Consider the following 22,617-nt stretch of genomic DNA (forward strand, 5'->3'; position numbering starts at 1 on the left):
CTCTGCAACTGAAACCTTCTGCAGTCCCTCCCTCGTGCCTTGACTTCTCCAAGGGCAAAACAGCCATACTGAGCCACGCTGACCTTTCTAAAGGGCTCTCAAACCATTGAAAGGGCTACTCAGAGTGCCAATAAAGCCCATCCTGGAAACGGCCAACCAGCTCCCTACTGCAGAAGTTTCTAGCAATGCTGTGAGTATCACACCGCTCTGCAGGAGGCAGAGGTGGATGCATCACAGAGCACAGCCTCTAAGCGTTGAAGGTGACTTGTGAATCAAGGAAAAGAGGAGACAAAATTATTTCAGACTCCTTCATACCTTTTCTCTAGGCACTTATTTCCAAAACCAAACGTCAAAAACAGAGTAACTTGACAGAAAACGCTGTACAACAATCACACAAGCCCCAGTCGCTTTGGAGGGGGGAAGACCCACCCTCTTTCCCCTTCAGTGGACTCCCCAGCCACTTCTGCTTCTGGACTGGAACCGCACCCAAGTCACCAGGCAAGAGGACACTCAGGACTTTCTCATACGCCTGCAACCACGCCTGCCACCACCGGCACCTCAAACGGGCTTTGTAAATCAATCGCTGTGTAACTAGTAACATTCCTACAGACAGCTGTATAAGGTATGATTTTTACTGTCTTCAAGCAGGTTCAGAAGTTTCACGAGCCCTCTGAGAAAAGGGTAGGGGTTTCCCCTCTCCCTCTCGCCGGCACAACACCTCCTGAAAGCTGGGGAGGCACCAAGCCGAGCAATTTGGAACAGGACCCGCGCCAACAGATCGGCCTGGGCAGAAACAACGCTTGTCTGTCTAGGTAAGATCCCTGCCAGCCTTCCCGCTAAAATTAGAAAACGGGCGACAGTACCTTGGCGCCTGTCACTTGCTGGAGACAAATCTTTAGCTCTTTCTGCAGCCAAGGGGTGGCATTTTGATTTCTGCCTGCCAGCTCCAAGTCCTTGCTATCGTCCGGGCTCTTCAGCAGCAAGACCCCCGCCTGGCACCAGCTGCCTGCCCTGCCCTCTGCCTCGGTGCCATCCTTCCCCACAAACAGCAGGAACGGGAGAAAGCTGAGCGAGGGTTGCCGCGGCCTGCAACAGGCAAAACGTTCTGGACGGGGGACAACCATTTTTGCTCACTGCAGATTAAAACTCCAGCCTGGCTAGGCCAAGAAGTAAATTCAGTGTGGAAGCAGGCATGCTCATAACTCACACAGTTATATCAATATCACTTTTTAATCAAAAGATCTCAACCTCTTTCACATAGATCACAAACACTAAGCGTCACAATATTCCTGTGACAGAGCAATGAATTATTGTGCCCACTTTTATTAAAAGTATTTAAGTTGATCTATTACCTATGTGAGTTACAGATATATCCTACTGTCACAATCTCAAACACACTGATCCTCACAAATCTTCTCTGAAGTAGGGGAATGCTATTTTCTCCATTTTGGGTAATTGGAAACTCCGGTGCAGACAGACTACAGCCAGATGTAAATGATCTAAAAATCCACCTAATCCCTGGGCCTCCACTTTCAACTGGCTAGGCATTTCTAAAGGCCTAGAGACATCCAGTAAGAAAACACTACATTACACGTTGGGCAGAATTTAGGTCTAAATCTGAGTTGCAAACTGCCCTTAATGCACTCAGGCATCTTTCCTGCCTTACGTCCTTGGAGCCAAAGCACACTGTGGGGCTCCAGGCTGGAAACGGAGGCTGCAGGCAAGCGTCAGAGGGGACAACCTCACATGGGCTCAGCTGCACCAGGAGGGTTTCCAGCTGTCAGCTCTCCAAGCAGCAACCCATCCCTCATCCATAACTGAAATGGAAACTATTAAAATATCTGTAATAGGAATAAAAGTTTTCATTGAAACAAAATGCCCATCCTCTTAAAGACCTGATACTGAGATGTTACTTCAAGGGAAAAAAAAGAAGAAAAAAAAAAAGAGAGAAAAAAAGTACCTTTCCTCCCTTAGTTGCTTTGTCTATCTCATAATAAACTATTTTGTGATCATTAGAGAGGTTTACACTGTAGAAATAATGCTAAGAGGAAGCAACATAGAAGCTAAGATTTTTATTTAGTTTTTGAAAGTGAAAAATCTCTTGGGTAAAAAATGACACCTCTCCTTTTTCTGAACTAGATATGGGTTGAAGCACTTAGCGTTTGGCTACACATGCATGTACATTATAAAGTTACCATGCTGTTACAGTTATTATTGACAAACCTCTTCAAAGAATTCTGTTTTCTGTCAACTGTGAAATGCAGCATGTTTACACAAAACAGAAAATAAGATGCTCCTCACCCTACTGTTTTAAGTTCACACTTTATGTAACTATCATTAGATTGTTATTTTACTAGAAAAGGTTGGAAAACAAAATACTGCTCTCAGAAGATTATACAAAATCCATGGTTGTTGGTTTTTTTATATATATTCAGGTCTCATTTACCCTTATATTTGACACAAATGAAAATAAAACAGCATTTTAAGCTCCTGGAAATTACAATATCATGTTATCTAGATAAATAACACAAAGCTATTATTGAAATTCTGATAGCATTTGCTTTACTGGTAAAGGAAAATTACCTGTAATGCATAGTTTAAATAATTACTTTTAAACAAAAGCTTCTTTTCTACATTGCTTATTTATCTTCTGAGACCAGCTCAGCAGGGCTACGTATTTTATTAAAATTGCCTTCAGACTGTTAATGGCGGGATGTGTGTTAGCACAGGAGAAAGGATGGCCATTTGACTCCTGCTCCTAATATTGGGAGCTGGTCCAGATACTGAAGAGCCAGAAGTCTGCTGTTCATTTTAGTATGTTAGCAACACTTGGCTTCCTAATGATAACTGGCAACAGCATTTCAGGACGATGGGTCAGGCAAACTGGGAAGCTTGTAATTGTGCTTACAAGCACCGCAGCAGCAACCACCACCAAATCTGAAATCTCTTTCACTGACGTTTCACTTGGTATCAAGTCACCCAACAGGAAATTATTTTGTAAGTTCTTGCCCAATATTTCTTCATTCTCTTTCTCTCACGCTCAACCTTGGACATTCCCTGTGCCATATCAGGAAATGGTATAAAAACTGCTGAGTTACACTGTGGTGAGTTTATGTGGCAGATAACCAACACAAATCATCCAGATAACTTTCTGTCAGATCTTGTTTCCTCTCAGAGGAAGCCACAGTCAAAATGCACTTTGATCCACAAAGCATAGGCACTGAAACCTGAAGTCCTCCCCCTGGGAAAGCCACGGAGCAAACACATTCTGCACCCACGGCCACAGTTACATGCCCTGGGCGCAGGTTTTAGCTGCCCCACGGGAACACGGGGTCCAGCTTGGTTTGGTGACTCCTTTCCATCACCACCAAGCCTTTCACATGAAAAACATGCACTTCTACACTCTGACATCCTTACATTAAGTAAGTTAATTTGCTTGATCTCTGTCTATATATGCTTACTTATTCACATGGTTAAGTTAATCTGTGTTTAACATCTTTTGCTTTAAAGCGATTAAAACTCTAGAAATGTAAAACTATGGTTTTTCAAATGAGCAAACACCAGAAATGCTACTTGCACTTCAGAACTGAATTTGCTAAATGAGATGGTCTCTTTGTTGAACTGGTATCTGACTGGAAGCAGAAAAGGACACAAAAACTTCCTGGAGTTTTGTAAGTGATCACAACACTGGCCAAAGACAGAAAGCAGGATTTGTCTGCTGCATTGACCCTGTATTTTGGAGAAGCTTAACAGCTCCATAGATCTGCTCTTTGGAACTCTTTGAGTTTTAACTAACTTTTAAATGGTGTTTAAGGAAAGCCATGAAAAATGGTAACTATCTGATTTTCACAGGTTCTGAAGTACCCACACCACCATGTCAGCTTCAGAAGATGACTTGCTCGTCACCTCTGAAAAACAGCCCAGGTGCACACTGCTTCCAGGTAAGATGGACCAACACTCCCAGTGGAAAGCAACGTTATTAAACATGCACAGAAAGCAGGGAAGCCAGATAAAGCCCTTGAACTTTTTTTCCTAAATAAAGAGCATTTCCCCTTTCAGAAAAAAAAGAACAAGAAGTTAACACCCACACATAAGACTCAAAGCCAAAGAAAGGCAAAGCTTTTCAGAAACCCTGCCCTTCAGCTGGCCCAGCTACACCAGGGCTGGCTAGATCCCATGGATCAGGATTGGAAACAGCAACGAGACTTCCCACAGGGAAGCATGAATGAATTGCTTGAGCTTTTAACTACTGAATCCCTTACTCCCATCATCCAGTGTTCAGAAAGAAAATGATGCACCTGACACAAAGTGCACCACCCATGTGCAAGAAATATAAAAACCAACTTGTTCATAGGAGGGAGGCAGAGGAATCACTTATCTTCAGGAGCAATTTAGCAATGCTTTTTAAATGTGTTTTTGATTTAAAAGCATGTTTCTAAAGAGTAAGCAAAAGCATTAGCAGAAAAAATACTAGGAGCATTCTGACCTAAAGAAGTAACAAGAACCCAGCCATGCACATATAAGATTTGCTCACAGAGAAAGTCAGAATCAAGCATGTAAATGACTGGATTATAATTTCAGATCCCAAGCAGACTGACCCAAGGTATTTCTAGGTTTATGAAATTTCTCCAAGACTCTAGTGCCACCTTCTCTTTCCCAATCTCATCTCAGCTGCCCTAGCAACACTGATTTTAGCAAGAGGTCACATTTGATCAGTTACCTACTCTCATATTTCTTAGAGCCACATGATTTTCATTGCTTGTGATATTTAGACAAGAGATTGCCACCTATCCTACCTAATGTAACACCCACACCCATGAAGATGACTTTAAAAAATCTGGTTTTGGTTGCATTGAAACTCAAAAAAAAAAAAAAAGTTTCTGCTTGTCAAAACAGGACATTTCACACATGTTTTCTGGTGCACTCAGCTCCCTTAGTTATCATTTCCTGTTTGGTCCCATTTTCATGGATATATCAGTGAAGGATGTGCGTGATTTTAACTTCTGCCATCTGGGAATAGTCATCCACTGATTCTTGGTTACCTGAGCAACTGCTGGGTGTAATATGAAGGGATACGAAAGAACCTTATCCCACTCTTCAGTGCTATAAAATCATCCTAATTCCTTCTTAGGCGACAGTTCTTGCAGTTGAAATCCACAAAGACATAACAGTAGGCACCCTCGCATGTGAACACTCCAATAAAACATCACAGTATGATTTGGACTTGCTCCTTTGACAAAATTATGATACACTTTAGACCTGGTGGGTCTAATGATCAATCACACAGAAGTACCTACTCACCAGCCACTCTTGCAAACAAGGCTCAGTGATGGATTTTTATAAAAACCAGCATAAAACAAACCAGAACTAAAGCGAGCCATGCAGATAAAAGATTCAGATCTCAAAGTTCAGGATGACACAGAAAACAAATGGTGTGCAGGAGCGAGGGCTTTCTCCCTCTCACAGCCACACTCAGAAATGCATGCAAATATTGTGAGCTTGCAGATTACCAATTTAGCAGCTGGTTTCATTTTGAGACCTTTTTGGAGGGGAAGTAATACAGTAACAGCAATTCCTCCCAACTCACTTCCCACTGTTGCCACACAAACAGGCTCAAACTCTCAGGTTGACCAAAAACTATATCTGCAACAGAAAATGGGATTATCACGAGAATATGCCTGAACATTTATATTATTTACCAAACCAGAAACAATATCTGAGGTAAGCATACAACCTCAGACAAACTCCTTTTCGTTGTTTCATAGAGCTATACTCTCCAGCCTACAATGCGTGTCCAAATCGCAGACTACAGATTTATCGTGCTTTACCACATATGTGTGGAGGAAGTTTCTGCAACTGTACCAATACCCACTCTTTCTCATCAAAATCATATAGAGGAAAAAGTAATAAAAACTTATACTTTATTTGGGAAAAGGTTGAACAATTTGTTTTTAATTACTTTAAGACAACCTATCCAGAAAAAATACCAGCATCCCCCTTCTTTCAATCTCTGGCTGCTTTTCATTTTCATCAGTAAAACAAGTTCTGCCACATGGTTCAAATTTTTTTTATAGATTAATCTTTCTACTGTCTTTTTTTTTAATATGATGTTAAAATAAACTGCAGGGATAAACAAGGGCATATATGTCTATACCTATGTTTGTATATACATGAACATTCTATATTTGACAGCTGTCTTCTCCACCTTTTCCATGTCACTTGTTACAACTTTAACTGCAAACTCTTTGTAGTGGGATCCATGTCTTTCTATAATTACTTGGACTTACAGTCCAAATTTGATCAGAGTTTATAGCAACAATGTTTATATGCTAAGGAACTATAATAAGAAATCACTCACTATTCCTATTGTGTGCAAGGGCACAGCTATTAAAATCAAAAGGAGCACATGAAAAAATAATTTATAAATATTTGAAAGCTGAATGTATCCTGATCAAAGACAGTGGAAACAAGAGGCTGAGGCTGAAGAATTACTTCAATTCTGCCATACTTTAACTACCAGTTCCTAGCAGACAACTAAACTGTAATGAAAAAGCACAGAAACTAAGCTTTAATTCTAAACACATGACCCAGCACACATAAGGAAACAGCCTGATGTATCACACTGGTTTGCTCGGAGATGATGTAACTTCACAGCAAAAAACAGATGCCATTATATGGTTTTGAAAATTTCAAGAAACTAAGCAAGCACTCACAAATTAAAAAAAACAACAAACATCCAAACCCAGAAAAAAAATGCTTCCAAACCAAACAACATATCCCTAATCATCATCATGTACAGCTTGTTAGAGGTCTATTAGTGACATACACAGTGAAAACACAAATACTTTAATCTCAGACTAAGAATTTTGCAACTAAAATTCTATTTTTACAATGCTGCTATTTAGTTTGCATTGATGAGTCTTCTCATAAGCGCTAGGGACCAAATTACTTCAGATTAGAAAATTATTTATTCTTTTATCAGACAGGAACTTCTTTTGACTTCAGAGTTTGAGACAACCTTGCTCCATGTGCCTGCAAACTCTCAGTCATAGGGGTTAGGTATTTCTTCTGTGATATGTTGCTAGAAGCTCCCTCCAAAAAGCCACACAATGCTGCCATGCTCAGGGCTGTGCAGGTGAGTAAGGGAGGTACCTGCTGCCCCACGGAGCTTATTATCCCTATGTCAGACAAAGGACAATAGGTGGACCTAGCAGAGAATTTCAAACAGGGAAATTTATTTTGATGTTATTTACATTTGCTCTATCTCTGAATATTAAATTTTAAATGTATTCTCACAGATTTGTAAGAGGGGTAGAAGAATCAAGGATTCTTGCTACAGTGTGCTATGAAGGAAAGGCAGAGAAGCAGAAATACAACAGTCACTCCCTGTCTGGGTGAGCTACATCTTTTAAGACAGGGTCACAGGGCCAGGTCTCACTCAGTCTCACTCAGGCACATCTTATGTATCAATAACTTTGCCTCAGTAGGAACCCATGAAAGACTGCAGGACAGTTTATATAATTGACTGGATCAGTAGCTTCACCCATGATTAAGATTACTTGACACAAGCGATTAAACAACTACCTGCAGTTGTTCATACACTGCCAATATTTTGCCATTTTGGCTGATTTATCTATGATGCACGACTGCCTCAGGCTGAGTGTTTTGGAAATGGTACATCTTTTTCCAGGAACAAGGTTAAAGAATATTACACTTAAAATTCTTCGAGCTCTTCCTCTGAAAACAAACTCCAGTGTTTCAAGCTTTGGAAGATGGTTTGAAATCTGGCAGCCTGAATGTGACTTTTGTCCCCAAGAAAAGCCTTTTGTCCTCAGATATGCCTCAAGTAAGCCCTTAGGAACCGTCTTCAGGAACTGCAGTTCTCTGCCAACAAGTGCTTGGCTTTCCAAAGTTGTTATTTATTGTGCTTTCAGCACAGTTTTTATATGAAAGCAAGTGTTGCATCTTGATTATACTGTATTTCACCTCCACCCCATTTAAAAACTCTGTAGAACAGGAAATGAGACTAAAGTAATCAAACAAGCCTTCAAAGAAAAGAACGCAGTGAAATTACAGGTATCACAGAAGTACCTCAGTAAAACATTCCTTGAAATAACGCAAACAGCAGCCCAGCTGTCCACACAACATGGTTGTCACCCGTGAACCAGGCAACTTTGTCCAAGTAGTTCACATACGCTGCCACATATTATACCAGACCATTATTTCCCAGCCTTTCCTGCATTTCTCCACAAGCTGCCCTCCGGCAGCAGGGAAGCAGTTCTGCCCCATCACAGGTGAGGAACCAGCAAAGCGAAGCTTTCACCTGCGATTACACAGAAAGACTGCAGAGGAACAGGGAGCTCAACCTGACTGTACAGGTCCTGGGCCAACCTTGTCTCCCAGAGCTGAGCCAACCTGCCGCCAGTTCACATTAGCACTTCCAGAAACGCCTCACCAGCAAGTAAGAAAACACACCTCTTACCTGCCAAGTCTCCCAGCTTAAATTCTCAACTCCTCCTCTTTTTACTTTCTTCTGCTTCCAACACTGAAGGCAGGCAGGGAAAAGAAAAGAAAAAAATATATATATCAAAGGAAAAACCACAACTATCTCATTCAAAACCTCTTCATATTCACTACAACGTTTTATCCTGAGCAAAAATCCCAAGGAAATAAGTGGGGTTTATCCACTCATTTCTCCAAGAACCCAGGTCAGGCCCTTGGCAAAGCTCCCCCCTAAAATACGAGATGCTGTACCTGAGAGCAAGGTCTGCAGCATGAGGAGGAGAGGGAGAATCTCGTTAGAGGAAAACTAAACTGAACGAAGCAATGGATATTAAGGAAAATATGGGGATTAGGATCCCAGTACAGCAAGGTGCTTATTCACAGAACTGTAGAAATACATGTAACTTTAATTAGAAGTCTCTACTCAGGTGGACACAAGCTCACACAGGAACCTTCAAGGTCTGCAGAGGGGCAAAAATGGAGAGGGAAGGGCAAGTGGGAAAGTGAGCCAATGTCAGCTGAAATTGATAGAAAGACTGACAGCAATTTCAGTGGACTTTGGATCATCCCCAAAGCAGCAGAAGAAAAAAGATGCAGCAGGAACAGGGAGAATAAATGAGAGAGCAGATTAATAACTCCAAGAAATATTATTAGTACAATTTAAGAACAGCTGGGGAATTGCAAGAGGAGGGTTAGATTCTGCTGCTCAGGCTCCTAAATGCTGGCTTGCTCCATCAAAATCAATGCAGTAGTTTTAGATTTACATCAGTGTAACTAAGAACAAAATCAAATTAAGGAGTACAGAGTAACTGGAGAAACACCAAGCATTATTGAGCGTTCCAACACTGGGAGGCACTCAGATACTATAGTGCTGAAGGCCCCATTAGTAGATTGATTAAATGTTTGATCCATCAGTAGGAGATTTATCCAATATGGGGAGGAAACAGAGAGCTCTAAGTCAAGACTACTAATCAGCTATTATTTATATTTTTCTGCATGCTATAAACATACAAAGGAGACGCTTTATAGAATTTGCAGTAATAATTCCTACTTATTTCCCACTCTTGAGATTAGTTCTTCTCTTCAACATTTTAAAAGTGTTTTTTAAGAGATATTTGAGAAAAGGTTTCAGAAGGAAATACCAGGACTTTCATGTTCTCATTTAGATCATGACTCCTTTTAGTCTTACAGACTGATACCAAGTGCTACAAAACCTAAATTCAACTAAAGCCAGAGCCATTTATACTATGAGACATGCACTATTTTTCTTGGATGAACAACAGAGACTTTCTCTACACTTCATTGCTAGGCTCACTGTCAGTTTTGTATGTGACAGTGTGAAAGTAGCAGTTTCTTTTCAACAGTCTCATGCTCCCACAAACACAGACTCGTTTCTTTCAGACACCTACTTTCACTAATGCATTGCTATTCTTTATGTACACACTGCCTCTGTTCTAAAAACACAAACCTTAATAAAAATTAAAGTTCTGACTTGAGCTAATCTTTCTTACCTTCTATTTACTTCTTATTACTTTCACAAATCACTGCAATTATCACATTGTACCTAAGTCCTTTCCACTGGGATTTCAAATTACTTGAACATTACCTGGTTTTATCACAAGTTAAAAAAAAAAAAAAATCTATCCACTGTACCTTTCACTTCCATATTTAGTCCAGAAAATCCACCCATTTCTAATGATATCTGCAGCAAAGCTATTCATGTTTTGTGACATCTGTCACCCATATATGCATGCATTTTTTCACTTTTTAGTAGGTGACCTACAGATACAGACGAGAGAAGACCACTACTAATAACCTGAGGAAATACTATTTATCTCAAATTATAGAGATTTATGTTTAAATAAGTGAAACAAGAGGTTCTACCTAGTTCCTGCTCCCGCAGGTAGACTTTGATTAGTAACTACTAAATTCAGTCTTCAAATTCCAACTAATAATCAGACCATCTATTAAAAAAAAAAAAAAGGCAGGTTTAGTTTTCCTTTTAAGTTCATTTTAAAAAAGTCTCTTTAAGAGATAATACCAATTTCCTTTCAGAGAAGATGATGTCCGTAGCTGGATTCTTTCCTAATAGGATCTATCCAGAATTTTCAAAACATAAGGCAACTTTAACCAGAACAAATGGAAGATTTCCTAAAATGCTGTGGAGCAGGAAAAGGAAAGCTACACCTTTCCCATATGGAAGGTGAATCATATACGTGCATTCATAACAGGGTTGTGTCAAACACAGCAGACACACAAAGACTGCCCAACTTTGCATTCTTCTGTTAGTTTGTATATCACTGATGACTGAAAATACTTGGGTCCTATTCCAAGCCTAATGATCACAAGCACTATTATAATTATTATTATTATTCAACCTATTCTTAAATACAGTTTCAGAATGAAACAACATTTTTACAGCACTTCTCTGTTACATGTGTTCAGATTCCCAATGCTTGGCTGTAGCAGGATCAGAAAGGTATGATCCAAAACACTGTGGAAGGGAACTCCAGAAGGTCCTACCTGGATATTTATTTGAGCAAGTTTTCCCAACTTTGCTCAGAGATTAGGCTCTTAACTATATTACAACAAATTTATTGCAGATTACAGGTTAGTAAATAGGCCACCAATGCATGTACCTATGATCAAAAATGAGAGCTCTGTGTCTTGGGCACAGAGTCATCATCTGCTGCACAGAGGAAACAGAGCAGGAAACTTGACTGTAAGTCACCATTTCCCTTTCTTCCATCTCCCCAAAATAAATAAATTAAAGACATTGTGAAAGGTTTACAGTAAAACCCATGCAAAACTTTCACCACAAAATGTAAAAATCCCTCATGCTTCATTACAAATCTGAAAAACAAGACAGTGTCGGCAAACAACTTTCACACAATGATTAAGACTGTAAAAACAGAAACTAAAGAAAAGCTCTGAGACTGACAGAGAACTATGATTTTAAGAAGAAATTATTTGAAGTAGACTGCTTTCATATGTTGTGGCCAAAAGCCAGGAAAAATTAATATTTTCAGAAACCAAAAATGGAACCATCTCAATGGGCAAGAACTCTTGCAAACTAGTAAAAAAAAAAAAAAAGAAAAGAAAAAGTAATTTACACACTCTCTCGGACATCCCAAAATTTATAGTAGCAGTATATCTGTCTTCAAGTGCAAACAAGCAACTTGTCTCAACAGTTAGAACTTTATAGTCCAAGAAGATTTCAGGGGTTCTAGAAATAGTTCAGAATTATGCTAGAATTTATTACATATTAGAAAAGAAACAACACAAAGAAAGCCACCTATATTCATCATCCACAAAACCAGCATTCAGCTTCCTGGCTGTATTTTCATGGTCATCAAGACTTTACTCCGAATGCACTCCCATCACTTCAGCAATGCCCCTCCCAAACAATACTGGGATTCTCATTTTCATGTTTTTCAGGTCCTAGATAGTGACCTCTCAAAGGCAGGGACTGTATTCATACAATTTGCCCACGAAGTCCCTGCTGGTTTTCCACTTCCCACCTGCAGTCTCAGGGTACCGTTATCTGAGATGCTACAGTAGAACACATTAACATCCCTCAAGCTTTCATCTTTTTCTTCAGCATTGACAATATGCATTTAAGGAAAGAAAGTACCAAGCTAGACACTTAGAATCATAGAGTCATTCAGGTTGGAAAAGACCCTTAATGTTAAAGGGTAGGACTCAATGATCTAACACTACCAAGTCCACCACTAAAGATATCTCTAAGCTACATGTCTATGTGTCTTTTAAATGCCTCCACGGATGGTGACTCAATCACTTCCCTGGGCAGCCTGTTCTAAGGCTTGACAACCCTTTCAGTGAAGAAATTTGAACCTGAATCTACAAAAGCCTGGAAGAGCAGCTTGAGAGGTATAAACTGCTTTGTTCACCTCTGACTTATTAACATTGATAACCCAAGAATGGCAGTAACGGGGTTGAAGTTTAAACTATTTCAAGGCTTATGTATGAAAAAAGAACCGATCGTACAAAGCACTATATGACTTCCCACTCTGATCTTGTAGGCACATGGCATTTGGAAGATAACCTGATTAGCTTCCTCCTGTCTAACAAGGAACCAGCCCCACAGAGCCTAACACACTGCAACAACCACCATAACAAGACAGGGATGATGAATTCAAGTGGCTCAACAGAGTTCAAAAATAACATGCCACTTAAGCAACCTGCACGAGTGAAGCTGAATTTTTAAGCAAACTCAGAAGGGTATTTATACCCTTTTCTACCCTGCTTTGCTCTCACTGCAATACTTAGAAAATTTCTTAAATCAGATATGGCAGAACCACTAATAATCCATTTGCACTCTGGGTGAGCTTGGCTAATGAATTCAAATGAGAGCAGAAGCAAGCCACAGACTGCCAGGTTTTTTTAATATCCTCATATTTTCTAGTAATAGTGTAATTGTAATTAATGTTTACTTTGTTGGGTGTTTTACTGTTGAGTCTTTAAAGTCCTCTGGGATCCCTTTGGGATATACAGCACTATATAAATATAAGTTGTTATTATCAAATAACAATCATCGTCCATTTAAATTTTACAATAGCTACCTGATTATACTTAAGCAAGTTAAAGCTCTAATAAAAAATGATTATAGATAATTGAAATTAAAGATATTTTTCCCCAGCTCAAAGAACCCAAAGTTCTTGTATTGAGTATTCAAGTGCCCTGCAACACCTGGAGCTTGATCCTGCAGTTCTGAAATCAGTTAGGACTTTTGCTGTTGCTTTCATTGGAGAGGTGGTAAGACACTTGGCAAAGAGTTAAATATCTCAACAATTCTACCTTTCTGAAGCAGCAAGATTAAGATTTATTTTGTTTCCCAAAATCATTTGATAGACTATTCATTTTTACCTCTAGTATTGATCCTGGAGAATCTCTAACAGTCATTTTGGTTGTATCACCAGTTACATATATGCTGTATGGCTGAGAAATTATTTCGATACAACACAGAGATCCCTGAGCTTACACTAAACCCATTAACTAAGTGTTGGTGCTGCCAACTGGGTGCAGTGTGGAACATGAAGGCGGCAACTGGCCCTTCCTCTCCGTGGTCAGAAGTCTGACCTCCTCCTCTTCTATGATATTGCCACTGGGACAGAGCCTCCAAAATATTTACCCTTAATCTTGTGCATGAAATAGTCCATATAACCATGACAGATATTTTCGGATGCAGTAGATTCTGGAAGTGCTGTTGTCAGGCATACTCCAAAACTCCAAAATCATGTAATCAGCAGTAAGGTACAGCAACATTTTATACACCAGGTCTTGTAGGAGATTATTTACTTGGCTTTGAACTGTTAGAAATCACATCTTCAAGCTTTGAATCCACTGGGGAAAGAACTCATTTAGCTGAAAGTCAAACATAGAAAACATGACTACAGGACTTAAGGTTAGAGAAAGCCTTGTTTTTTGTCTCTCCTAATAAATACCACAAGACTGGGGGAGTGGGGTGTGGGTGGAAACACGTCTTTTCTGGTTGACCTCTGCCAAGTCATTTCCCTTGCTTCAGGTTTCTCATCTGTGGAACAGCGGTAATGACATTAACCTCGTTACTGATGAATAGCATTGTAGATGAGCCTACATTATATTTCAACGATAATAGATTATCTTGTGGACCTTTTAGTATCAATAAAAAAAAAAATTCATTCCAGAGTCAATGACCTGTCGGCAAGTGATGACTAACCCAACTTAAATTCAGCTCCGTGGGTTAAGAACACAGTCAGCCCAGGATCCCTCCAGCAGAGATGGACAGACTGCCCTAAGGGTCGTAAAGGCCTAATGGGGGCTGAAATGTTTCCGCTGAAAAGCATCTCTGTGCTGACTACAAGGGCAGGCTCAGATGACAATGTTCAAAATCTAGTGACCTCAGAAAAGTGCCTGACATTAGTTCAGATGAACCTGGAGCCACCACCTTGACTTTAATACATTCTGGATTCTTTGAAAAAAATTTTTTTTTGGAAAAAAAAAAATCTAAGGTTTGAGCTGAACTTCCCTTTTTTTTTTTCCTCCCCAATTTTTTTAAAATGAGAAATTACAGTGGGATGATTTTAAACTGAAAAATCTACTAAAAACCGTTCAGAAAATAACTTCAACAATTTCCCCCACTAGATGTATAAATATTTTTATATGGATAATATAAATGAAATTATTTTTTATGAAAATAAATATATAAAAATAATTTTTAAAATGTTTTAAATTAAAATAATGGAACTGAGAAAAGACCGCGTATCTTTGAGAATCAGACATTAATTCTCTAAGATATGTGCTAAGATCACACCAGCTGAAGATCCCTCTCTCCAGCAATGCAAACAACGACGATGATATGCCATAGACCTTTCACACACAGTTAATGACTTCAGTGGCGCACAGCCAACTTCCACCAGCTGAGAATCTGGGACTAAAGCCCCAGATGAAATCAGGACTGCCTTGTAGGAACCTCTCTGTACATGTAAAGCAAGAGACAGCCCTCATAATACAGTTTGTAATGTAAAAGGAAGTAGAGATTATTATTAAAGGGAGCATAAGTGTCTGTCACAAAGTGACACAGAAACCTGGCGTGAATTTCTTCAGTTCTGAGCTCCCAACTAATGCTTCCTTTCTTAAGGCCATTTCTTGCAATCAGGATGGGAGTAAAAAATTACTAAATTAATAATAACCAATAGTGTTTAAGTACAGTAATCACACATCAAAACTCCACATATATCAGCCAACTTTGACTTTAAAGTGTTACCCACTGATCTTTCCTGCTTGCTGAAGCATGCTGGCAGTAGGATTCTTCAGCTGCAGAAGGTGGTGAATGATCATACCCATACGCACACGCAGCTTTCCCCTGAAGTACAAGTCCTCCAGTAGCACTGAGACTGCCTGAGCCACAAGCAAGCACTGCCTTTTGTTTGACATATTTCTCTGTAATGTGTCAGCAGAAGAGCACTGGGTGCTATCCATCAGTCAAACCACAATACACCCAGACACACCAGTTATTTAGAAGGAGTTAGAAGGCTAGGTCGGGGTGATACCTTGAGGTGGGAAAAGGATCTGGGAGGTGTGGGGAGGAGAGAAGGGTGGGGTGGTACAAGATCCATACTGTTGTTTCACTGGAAAGACACAGCGTGTCATAACGAATTACTGTTAATTTGCACCAGCAGTACAGTTAGATTGAGACCAGCAAGCGACGATGACAAACAGCACTTGCAAGATCACATAATGAGGGGGCAAGGCTGCTTCACTGGAGCCGCTTCACTCAATTAGTGGACAAGGCTTTTAATGCTGCTATGCACAACCAAAGCAATTTTGATTACTTAAGAGCTAAGTCTCCATTTAGAATGAGTCAGAAGCTGAAATGTTTTTGGATTGGTTTTTTTTTTTCTTTTTTTCCCTTTTTTTAAATATAATTTATCTACAGAGTATTTGAATGGTAATATGCTATCTGGAAGCTAGACACATTAGCCTCTGTACCTAAGTAATGCTGAAATACACTTTTTAAAATATGTTCAAATAGTAGTTATTCCAGCAAAGAAAACCAATAAAAAGATAGCAAGCAAGCAATACTATGCCAAAAGCAAGGGCCAGATTTTGCTCTTATTCATTGTGATTCAACTCTGAAGCTTTAGAAGGGGATTTGGTGGAACAAGGGTTTCATGACAGTATAGTTAAGAGTTAGAACAACAGTGTGCTTCACTCACATCCTCTTGTGCTAGGTTTACAATTAGTCATTTGACTGATTCTGTTAGCCAAAGACCAAAGCTGCATTACCTCCTGAGTAGTATATAAAAATTTCTTCGTTCATTTGCTTAATGTGGGTATTGGATGGTTGATGTTTAGGAAGTGGGATTTGATCCCCAGAAACTCACAAAATCTGTTAATGTTCATTTAATGTTTCTGAGCTATTTCCACCAGCTTATGTCCAAACCTTAGTTTCCACTGTAGAAAGTGGAGTTGTACAAACAACTATGGCTTAAGGGTACTTTTGCTAGGCAAAAGAAGGTGCTGCCTGCAGTTTAAGAGTAGAACCTGTGAACAAGATGATGCTGCCAAACTCTCCTTGCCGTTGTATCTTAGGGATTAAAGTGTTCACAAAGATCAGGAGGACCTGAATTCAAATTAAATGTGATTTAGAGCAAGGATCTGTGTGTGCACCATATCCTAATATCTGCCCTAACCAGTGGTACATCAGCATCTACTTACCAGTCTTTCCAGTCAAAGCTCTGCATAAGCACTTAAATATTGCTTGGTACAGGGAGTGGATGCCAGCTACCTGTTTTCACAGAAATCACCCTGTTCACAAACCTACAGAATTATTCTGTATCTCCATCCATGAACACGTATGCATGCATGTATGTATATATAGTCTAAGAATGGAAATTGAGAAGAGGAAAAACTACATTCAAGACCTTTCCTCAATTTAGGAAGAAAAAAGATAAGAACATGGATCTCCTATGTGCCTGTGATCGGTCCTCATCACTAAGCTACGTAAGTTACTGAGTCTTCTTGGAAATCCCAAAAAATCAAAATGCTTTGTTTCATATGTATTGAAATGAACCATTTTAAGTTCAGAATTTTATTTTCATCTTTATTTTGGCTGAAATTGCTTATCGGATTTGACCCAAATTTCTGAAGAACTTCAGCTGCTTAGAAACTGAATTTTTGGATGGATAAATTTGTTTCTGTGGAAAAAAAAACTCTACCCAAATATGCAACATTTCAATACTTCATCAGGTTTTCTTACAAGTGGGTGGAGGGGACTGGGGGGGAGGGGAGGGTGCTGTTGAGCGAAAGGGATTCCTTATCAAAGAATCAAAAGAGATTGTTTATCATCCACACTTCTCCCTATATCTGATACAGGACGAAGATGGATTTTTCCACTGCACTCTGAAGCATCTAGTACTGCCCAGTTGCTGTAGCAGGGTACCCAAACCAGCAGACCAAATGTCTGATGCATTAAGAACACAGACTGGATATAAGCTTTGCCTAAAGCACAGAACCAGGAACATTTTAAACTGCTTTATTTCTCAGCTCTGGTACAGCTATGCATGTATAACTTATTTAAGATTTGACTCAGCAGGGTAGATGCATGCAATCAGCATACTGTTTTTGTGAAGGTTCCCCCCTATTGCCCCTTCAATTTTAACTGTCAGTATATTGGCCTTTTGAATTTTTGTTTTCATAATACCTTAAGCTATTTGAACATACATTATTATATACTAATAATTGCTTGCCCAATTTTTTTTTAGTCTTACAGGCGACAGCAGAGAACAAGAAATGCAATCTAGTTAGAACTTCAAAGCAATGTTTCGTTATCGTCCAAACTGGGCCTCTTTTATTCCTCTCTCACTATTTGGTTTTAAGAGTGAAGGAAACCAGTCGCTTAAATTTGTTCTTTCAAATTTCCACCCACCTCCTCCTGCTCTCGAAGAAGGGGCTTTATGATAATACATAGGCTGATCTTGAGATCAATCACAGATAGAGATATATTTACTGTCCTCAGATAGTCATAGTATTGCTTACATTCACATGAATTAAAGATTGCCTAAATCCTGCCTCTGAACATTTCCAAACTTTAAAAAGATAGGGATCTATATTTGAATTTCATATCCATCTCATCTCTATATAGTGGGATGAACAAAAATACCCGATTCAATCACACCCGAACTCTATAAAAACTGGATCTTTCAAGATTTGATGTCATTCTGTGGACTTGTGTACATAACAAACCAGCCCTGAAAAACTAATGCAGAATAGCTCCACTCCACACTCATCCTTATTCCTGTTCAGGAGTGCCTTTGTAAGGTTTAGCTTTGCTTTTGAAGTGGATTAAGCTAGACTCCATACGGCACATTTAGTGGTGAAGCAGAGTGCCCACAACAGGAACTAGCGCAGCGCAGTATTGTGCTTCAGTGCATAGCCAAACCTGTTCAATAATGACCTAATACAGGGTAAGCCTGAATAATATTCTCGGGTATAACAAGATGCTGGGTGCTTGATGAAAAACTTATAGTGAAAAAATTGGTGGTTTTCGTTGTGCTAAAGGTCATATTACTGTAGATATTCAAAAGGGTTAATTTAAATTAAAATCCGCAGATTGGCCACATTCCATATTTCAAAACTTAAATCCCAGACTTTAAAATCCCTATGCTACAGGTGCAGTGGGGACAGCATTTCAGTCAGGACAAGCAGGATAGGCATGATGGACTTCCACTTTTCATATAACGGCTCTCCAACCATTACTAGAAGTCCTGGTTACTCCTTCTCTCTCATCCTATCATCCCTTCCCCCTTTATTTCTGACCAAATGGTCCAGCCTGGGCACAAGAAAGCTTTGTTAAAATCCATTTCGTTCCATGCAAAGAAAAAGAATATAAACTCCTCCAAACCAAATTTTGAGAAGCAAATGAACAAAATCTTTGACATTTACCTAAGAAACTACAAAAAAAAAAAAAAAAAGGGGGAAGAAAAAAAAAATGCAAAAGCTATATTAAACTTTCATACAATACCAAAAGTTCATCCGGGTGGAGCAGCGAACAAGAAACTGAAAAGGTTAAGGTTTTTCTGTATGAAAACGGTATCTCAAATAACACTCAGGGGGACAGTTATACATATGTTTTTGAACTAAAACTCTAACCTGGCATGATTAATTTTGGCCTTAGTTTTGTCAAAATATTGGAGTCCATATGGCACAAAGCAAATAATTTTACATTTTTATTTTAAATCCCTATGTGTTTTTCTTGTCTATTCCCTTCTCTTCCACCATACACACTGGCAGCCACTACCAATACGCCAAGTGCCATATCAACCCTGCAAGCTGGCTGGCACAAGCACTCTATAATACTGGCACATGCTTCCTTTTGCAGGGGAATTCTCTCTGAAACACTGTGGCACATCCTAGCATCCCTGCATAGCAGCTGAGGACCCTGTCTACCCCAGTCACATCAGCAACAGGGTGCCTTAACTGTGAATGCTCTGCCCGTTTTATTACGCTTAAATCAAATAAAACAATGAGACTTCACATCGGTGCATTGGTTCCCCCTCCTGCCCCAAAGAATCACTCAGTGCTTTATAAGGTCTTTGTATCCAGCAATGGAGAAGTATTGCTGCTGCAGAGAGGATGAAAATCGCTGCAACATAAACAAAACCAAAAAACTGAAAAACTAATGCACACACACATCACTCAGGCAAGCTGAGCAAACTCCTGCACCTACAGTTGGCTCCACAGAACACAGATGCCTAAGCAGAGCAAAAAGGATGTCACTCCTTTGCCTCTATAAAACCCTTAGTGAGCTGGAGGGAAATTAGGATCATGGAAGACTTTGCTGACCCTGTCAGGACCCAAACTAGTATTTGAGGCTCAAATGCTAAATCATTCCCTTTGCTGCCCTGCCTCTGGTTTTTCTGCTATGCATTCCACTCTAACTCAGTTTTTATTTTTTTATACATATATTTAAATATTTTAGCTAGATATTCATTCAGAGTATAAGACAGCAGGCTCCTTAAATAAGCAGACCAGCAATACTATTTTTAGACAAAGACCCAGAAGAAGCATTGGAAAGTCAAGCGCGCTTTACTGAACCAAAGGTGCATATAACTTCTAGTTCATTTTGTAAATTAAGTTCATGGCCAGGGTGAATCCTTCCTCCCAGTGTGATAAGGATCCTCTACAACCATAGGAACTGTGCTCAGGATCTTCAAGATGGCCTTGATGGCAAGATCAAAATAATACCCCTTTTTCACTCATAGCAGATAATTGTGAATCCTTCATCCATGATAGCCTGTTTTAAGGGAGTTTTGGAGGATTTCTGAGAAAGATCCATTTCTTGGGCTGCATTGTGCTGCAGTACACCGGCTAGAGGAGCTTCTGGGGGCATGCTGTGCAGCCACAGTTGTTCAGAAGTCCTTACATCAGGCCAGCATCTGCAAACAAGGAATGACTCCATGCACTGCTCTTCCCTTGAGACGCAGTGAGGAGCCCTGAGAACCACGTGAGCATACCAGCCCGAGCCCATGATGCTGAGGACATGGTCTGCAAAGTTTGGTAACACCTGGAGCTCCCAAAGTGCTGGAGGCTCCCTGCCAGAGTACGCCACCTTCCTGCAACCCAGCAGAGAGCTGACCAAAGAACAGGTAAGCAACAACAAATTATTTGATTACTCCATGCCACTGCGTAATGGTCAATTGATATCACTCCATCACAACAAAGCTAAAAACTTTCCTCTGTAATAGCCTCATGGAGAGAGGGGAAAATTGTGGTCTCCTGTGGCCACACAACACATCCACAAGACACCGAGCTGTCTGTCTCTTCCCACATTACAAGTTTCTGTTGGAGCAGCAACTCCACCTAACAAATGTAACTTTAACAACAGTAAAACAACCTAATAGCTTAGCATGCCAGGGGGCTAATGTGGTGGGCCATTTAACGCTGCACTAAATAGCCCTGGTTTGATTCTCATTGCCAAGTGCTGAACTGAGAATTGCAACTGCAGGAGCAGTTCCTAATTCGTTAGTTAAAGGGGGTCATTGCTCATAGGGTGGGGAAGAGGGAGGGTAAGAGGAAAGAAGGGGGGAAATATCAGACAAACTCTAAACATTCAAAGTCGACAGAAGGTTGCACTCCTGAGAGATGCAGTATTTAGCTGAAAGCCTGACAAAGCTCTGCAGCTGGGAGGCCTGTGGTGGTTTTACACAACACTAAAAAAGTTGCCATAAGATACTTGTAACCTGTATAATAGGCTTGGTGGGAACAGGGAAGCTGAGAATGAAAGGAAGGTGAAAACATCTTGCTAATAACACTGCGGTTTAGTTTCAACTGGCCCTCAAAACCATACACCATGCAGGCTGCCAGCACAGCAAAGCAGCAGCAAAAGAAATAAACTGCCTTCCCATCTATACTTCCTAAAAAAATGAACTCCCAAAGCAGACCTGATTGCAAAGGAGTTCACTTAGAAAACCTTAAAATGATACAACGAAACAAGCCCAAATTTACAGGGCAACTCTGCAAAGGGAGAGCTTTATTCCTGAATGTTAGAACCCTAAAACAACCGTTTTCTCTAATTTCTGCCATCACTCAGATTGGCCTTGAATTACCTCCTGATAGGCCTCCCATGTGCTTGCAGATGAGAGAGTGTAATGGGGATCTGTTAATTAACTAGAAGCAAAGTTGCACGGTGGGGATCAAACACTGGATGCGTCCTAAAACTCCCACAGAGAAGATGAAATGCAGCGCAAACTTTAAAGACTTCCCGTCATTAGCCAAGACCTTGGCTGCTCCTGGCCCAGACCCCTCCTGTTTCAGAGAACAATGAGGACAATGATGGCAGAAATGAAATAGTGCAGCAAGGAACAAAGGAATTAGCTATTTACCCACAGAGAGAGAAAGGAAAAGAGGGGCGGGGGGGGGGGGGGGGGGGAGGGGGAAGGGAACTTGCTTTTTTCCTAGGGTTTCTGTCTACTTTTAATTAATTTACGGCTGCCAGGGACTTGCACACAGAGCACGCCCAGGAGCATTGTGTTAAAGCGCGGTGTTAATACATGTAACATCTACTGTTTACTCCCAGGCAGGAAGGAGAAGGCGTTGGGGCAGAGGGGCAGTGGGGAAGGAGGAGAGTAGCTCTTCCCTCTTCACAGCCACTTGAAAGAGACGGGCAGAGATGAACAAAAGGTTATGCTGATCTCTAGCTTCTATGAACCCACTTCCATGCAGGCTGTTATTCTTTAAAAGAGCTCCAGGTAGGGCAGAGCACTGTGGGCAAGACTTGCACTGGGAACTGAAATGAAAAGGGAGGGCACTAGGACAGGGACACCCAGGTGAGGTGACAGCAAGCACTACACCAACGGCTCATCAGAATCTGAAGGGCCAAGTTTAATGGGCTTCCTCCAGTGCCCTCAGAGCAAGGGAGAAGATCTCAGGGTGGAGACCTACAGCCAAACACAGTGCTCTGCAGAGATACCCAGCCTCACTTCACTGTATTTCCAAAGCACTCGCCCTGAGCTAATAAGGCTGGCCTCGCAGCAAGGCTAATTGGGCCAGGCAGAGCGCTGCACTGCCGTGACGGCACTAGTAGTTAGCTTCTTCTGCAGTTCCACTGGTAAA

General features: G+C 40.4%; 1 protein-coding gene across 1 annotated transcript in view; it reads right to left on the minus strand.

The window, feature by feature from the left end:
• SOX5 (SRY-box transcription factor 5) overlaps window positions 1-22,617 on the minus strand; it is a 602,225-nt gene that overhangs the window by 447,036 nt on the left and 132,572 nt on the right. Inside the window, exon 3 of the mRNA XM_055711618.1 lies at window positions 8,483-8,545. The gene's annotated coding sequence lies outside the window, so the exon portion shown is untranslated. The remainder of the gene's footprint in view (window positions 1-8,482; window positions 8,546-22,617) is intronic.

Source organism: Falco cherrug, chromosome 5 (genome assembly GCF_023634085.1).
Source record: "Falco cherrug isolate bFalChe1 chromosome 5, bFalChe1.pri, whole genome shotgun sequence".
Taxonomy (NCBI): Eukaryota; Metazoa; Chordata; class Aves; order Falconiformes; family Falconidae; genus Falco; species Falco cherrug.